Consider the following 5,567-nt stretch of genomic DNA (forward strand, 5'->3'; position numbering starts at 1 on the left):
CAGATGGTTATTGAGGGCTGTCTCTGTGGCAGGCAGAACACCAAGGGCTGAGCATACAGCTGAGAATGAACCAGACCACAGCTGCTACCTTCATGGAGCTAAGGTATGATGGGGAGGTGAATGTAGGGAGGAAATATCGAGTGCCAAGGGAGTCCTCCTTGAGGGCGGCAGCCTTGCTTGGAAAGCCAAGATGCTGGCTTCCTAGGAACTGGCATTTATGTTGCAATGTGAAGGAAGAACATGGCACAAGTAGGTGGAGAAGGGAATCAAAGTATACTCTAGGCAGGAGGATGACAGGGGCAGGGACAAAAGAGAGGGCAGCATGTCCAGGAACTGGAAGTCTTCCAGGGTGACTGGACTGCACAACACAAAGCAGTGAGAAGCCAAGTTGATCAGGGCTTTGGGTCCAGCTTCGGAATTTGGGGCTGTGTCCTAAGGTCAAGGGAATTTTGACTTTTTTTTTTAACATGATAATGCCAGTGTGTGAGTGAAAATTATTTGGCTGCAAGGAAAAGAAATCAGCTCAAAGTAGCTTAAGTGAAATGTGGAAATTTATTATAAGGATTCATAGAAATTTGATGAAACTTAAGACAGAAAAGAGCCTGGAGTCATGATCTGGAAACTCTTGGGAAAGCCTAGAGTTGGTGTCTCTCCATCTGTGCTGTTGCCACTCGGTGTTTCTGCTTCACTATTTTCTCTTCCCCTGTTTGCAGTTATTTTCCTTGCTTCTCCAAAAACAGGGTGAATGTCAGTCACCCTGCAACCCTCAGATTATAATTTATGATTCTATCTGTAGGACATTGTATTAGTTCGTTTTCACACTGCTGATAAAAACATACTCGAAACTGGGAACAAAAAGAGGTTTAATTGAACTTATAGTTCCACATCGCTGGGCAGGCCTCAGAATCATAGCAGGAGGTGAAACACACTTCTTACATGGCAGTGGTAAGAGAAAAATTAGGAAGAAGCAAAAGCAGAAACCCCGGTAAACCCATCAGATCTCATGAGACTTATTCACTATCACAAGGATAGCACAGGAAAGACCGACCCCCATGATTCAATTACCTCCCCCTGAGTCCCTCCCACAACATGTGAGAATTCTGGGAGATACAATTCAAGTTGAGATTTGGATGGGGACACAGCCAAACTATATCAGACATTATGCTAAATGGAATAAGCCATGTACAGAAAGACAAATACTGCATGATCTCACTTATATGTGGAATCCAAAACAATCAAACTCATAGAAGCAGGGAGTAAAATGGCAGTGGCCAGAAGCTGGGGTGTAGGGATAATGGTTCCAGAGATATTGGTCAAAGGGTACAAACTGTCAGTTACATAGGATGAAGTTCCAGAGATCTAATGTACAGCATGGTGACAATAGCCAGTAATACTTTCTTGTATACTTGAAATTTGCAAAGGCAGTATATAGTAAATGTTCTCACCCCATACACACAGTAACTGTGTGAGGTGATGAATATGCTAATTAGTTTGATAGTAGTCATTATTTCTCAATGTATAGTACATGTATATCAAAGCATTGTTTTACACCTTAAATATATACAATATTCATCAATTATACTTCAATAAAACTGGATGAAAAAGAAAGAAAAGAGAAAGGGAAAAAGAAAGATGAAGGAAGGAAAGGAAATGAAAAGAAAGGAAGAAAGAAAAACAAAACAAAACAAAACAAAGGGTCTGGCCATACAGAGAGACACACACAACAGTGGTTATTGACCCCAATTCAAACTTCATGGAGAAAGAAGTCAATTAAGACAGCTTGGGTCAGCGTATTCATCCCTAACTCAATGAGCTATGAGCAAGGCAAGGGAACTCCACCTGTCATGATGCAAACATGGCTTCAGGAATCAGCACACATCTCTGTGAAGGAGAGGCTTATAAGTTCGGCAGACCTCCAGTGGCAACTGCTGTAGACATAATCAGATCTACAATTGAAGCAGATCACCATATCTTCCATGTGGAAGAAGGCCTGCAGGGGAGCAACAGTGGAGCTAGAAACACCAGAACGTTACCCCACCCAGGTATGAGACTGTGAGGACTTAGACAGGTGTGGTGGCTGTGGTGCTGGAGAAACACTCCAGAGATATGGAGGGAGGTAGAACTAACAAAACTTGATGATTTGTTGGATATGAGGTATAGGGAGAGGAATGCCAGGTAATTGTTGGGTTTCTGGCTTGACCAACTGGGTGGACAGTAATGTCATTAACAAAACATCTAGGACATTAGAATAGAAAGAGGGGGTGGGTGTGGTCCAGAGAACAACTATTCTATCTAGGACATGTTGAGTTTCAAGCAGCCTGTGAGATGTCTAAGGAGAGACCTCCAATGGGCTGTTGGATGCATTGCTCTGGAAGAGAGGGTTGCTCTTAAGAGACTGGCACAGCAATGGTAATTAAAGCAATGGAAGTGAAAGAAATGTTCTAGGAAGAGCACAGAGCATGAGAAGAGAAAGAGGCTTAGGACAGGTCCTGGGGAATTCCGACTTTTAATTGTTTGGATAGTGATATGGTTTGGCTGTGTCCCTACCCAAATCTCATCTTGAATTGTAGCTCTCATACTTCCCACATGTTGTAGGAGGGACCCGGTGGGAGATAACTGAATCATGGGGGTGGTTTCCCCCATACTTATTCATACTTATTCATGGTAGTGAATAAGTCTCACGAGAGCTGATGGTTTTATAGGGGAAAACCCCTTTCACTTTGCTCTCATTCTCTCTTGTCTGCCACTATGTAAGACTTGCCTTTTGCCTTCTGCCATGATTGTGAGGCCTCCCTGAGCATGTGGAACAGTGAATCCTTTAAACCTCTTTTTCCTCATTAATAACCCAGTCTTGGGTATGTCTTTATCAGCAGTGTGAGAACTGACTAATACAAGTAGCCCACAATTCAGAAGAAACAACCTGAGAAATGGAAGGGAAACCAGAAGAGAGAGTCACGCTAAGCAAATGTTTCTGAAAGAATGGAAATGTTGTCTTTGACAAACATTCCTAAGAGGCCAGGGAAATGACTGAAAGATGTCCAGTAAAACAACTCATTTATGGTATTATGTATTTTTTGTTAACATGTCTAGCCACTAGCCTGAAAACTCCTTTAGTAAATACGGTTTTGTGCCTTTGTTCCCAGCAGTTAGCACAAATGTCTGGCACAGAGTAAAGCCTCAAAAACTGCTTATTGAATGAATGAATATGCCCTAGGCATTAAAAGATTTTAAAAATCACTTCTGGAGGAGATAGAAAACATGGAACAAGTCTTCAGTCATTTGCAATAAATGAACAGAGAAATCAACAAGATCTTTGAAAAGAACTAGTCTCACTGATATTCTTTATGTGAATAGCCCACAACCTACCTAGCTTGAATCACAATCCCACCAGTGGTCACCACTTTAAAGAGTGACTTGGGTGCTCAAAAACAATTTCGCTTATGTGCTTTCAGTGTTCCAACTGTATTTGCATAATTAAATTTCATTATCTCCAAAGTCAAGGTCATCTTCAGTCTAATCCTTGCCTGAATTATCCAAAGGCTCTACCATTAACAGGTTTTTCCTCCATTTGTGAAGCAAAAGTGCACGTGTTAATAGACACTCACAGCCAAAATCTGATCTTGACCCCACCCAGCTGGCCAAAAACAAAGAGTCAGATGGAAAAATCTAAAAATCACCTTTCTTTTTGTTTCTAGAGAGTGTAAACAACCACTAACTCGTCAGGTGGGTGATGCTTCTCCCCAAGGGCATCGATGGCATTTAGCCGTGGGCACGGCCAAGGTACTGAGGACTCAAAAATGACCTTGATAATGACAACAAGGACGCCGTGTCACAAGGCATCTGGACCAGATGTGTAACTTTAGCTGATGCTGATGGGAGTCCGGGTGAGGAAACCTGCAGCCAATGCAGCCAAGGCGATCAGCAGGCACTGGGCAAGGGATGCAGAAAGAGGGGCTTTGATGGTGGCTGTTTGCCAGTCAGTACAGAGCATTTCTGCATTTTAGTAATTCCAACAGCCTTTCCATCTGGCGGCAGCCATCCAGTAAGCCAAGATGGGTACACACAAAGACATCCAGGAGCCATGGAGGAAGAAGCAGTCTGATGTAATGCAGTTTCTTCTAACGGATACAAGGCCAAGGAAGGTTACGAGAGCACCAGAAGAAAAGGGGCTAAGGACAGGTCCTGGGGATTCCAACTTTTAACTGATTGAGTAGCCCACAATGTGGACTGAGAAGAATGCACTTTCTTCTGAGAGATACAAGGCCAAGCAAAGTTACAGGGCATGAGAAGACTAAAGGAGTTTTCAGGCTAGTGGACAGACATGTTAGCAGAAAAATACAATACCGTAATGGATTGTTTAACTGGACCCATTTCAGTAAAACCCTTTCAGTCATTTCTCCTGGCCTCTTAGGAGTGTTTGTCAAAGACAACATTTCCATTGACCCCCTCTTCTGGGTTCTTTCCCATCCCTCAAGTCAGACACAAGGCGCACAGACTGGGATAGAAAGCCAAGTCAGATTACGTTATTTATAGGATTCACGTGCGCCATGGTGGCAGAAAACACCCAGTTCCTATGGGTGCAACTTACAGCAAGCCTGTCCACCCTGGTGTTAACCAGCTAAAGTTTGCTCGAAGCCTTCGGTTCATTGCAGAGGAGTGAGCTGGATGCTACTGTGGGCCTGTAAGAGGCCTGAATTCTCACTGGGTTGGTAAGGATTCCTCATACAAATTTTTTGAGGTTATCCTCATTGATACATTCCATAAAGCTGTCAGAAGAAATCCTGACACCCTGTGAATCACCACACCAGTCCACAAGCACAGGGAGATGAATGGGCTGATAGCTGCAGGCTCAAAGAGCTGTGGCCTTGGAAAGGGCTGTAAGTTCCACCACACTATTAGTGGTTCTCGCCGTGCAGCTTGGAGAAGGTGCAATACTCTCTGGCTCCACCGTTACCGCTAATATAAATAATGTTTGTAAAATTCACACCTAAGAAACAATTTAGGACAGTCAAAAGAAAACCTCCAATGGCCATACCTCTTTGTACTTGCTGATGTGCCAACAGCCCAAGGCATACAAGCTCAGGCTATTACACTTCTCCCTATTTAATAGATTAAGAAGCTGAGGTTTACATTTGACCCAGCCATCCTGTTCCTGGGTATATACCCAAAGGATTATAAATCATGCTGCTATAAAGACACATGCACACGTATGTTCATTGTGGCACTATTCACAATAGCAAAGAGTTGGAACCAACCCAAATGTCCATCAATGACAGACTGGATTAAGAAAATGTGGCACATATACACCATGGAATACTATGCAGCCATAAAAATGGATGAGTTCATGTCCTTTGTAGGGACATGGATGGAGCTGGAAACCAACATTCTCAGCAAACTATCACAAGGACAAAAAACCAAACACTGCATATTCTCACTCATAGGTGGGAATTGAACAATGAGAACACTTGGACACATGAAGGGGAACATCACACACCAGGGTCTGTTGTGGGGTGGGGGGAGGGGGGGAGGGTAGCATTAGGAGATATACCTAATGTTAATGACGAGTT

General features: G+C 43.2%; 1 pseudogene; it reads left to right on the top strand.

The window, feature by feature from the left end:
* The first annotated feature begins 1,855 nt into the window (after positions 1–1,855).
* LOC129469674 (large ribosomal subunit protein eL15-like) lies at positions 1,856–5,019 on the top strand (annotated as a pseudogene).
* The last annotated feature ends 548 nt before the right edge of the window (positions 5,020–5,567 follow it).

This window comes from Symphalangus syndactylus, chromosome 20 (assembly GCF_028878055.3).
Source record: "Symphalangus syndactylus isolate Jambi chromosome 20, NHGRI_mSymSyn1-v2.1_pri, whole genome shotgun sequence".
NCBI classification, from domain to species: Eukaryota; Metazoa; Chordata; class Mammalia; order Primates; family Hylobatidae; genus Symphalangus; species Symphalangus syndactylus.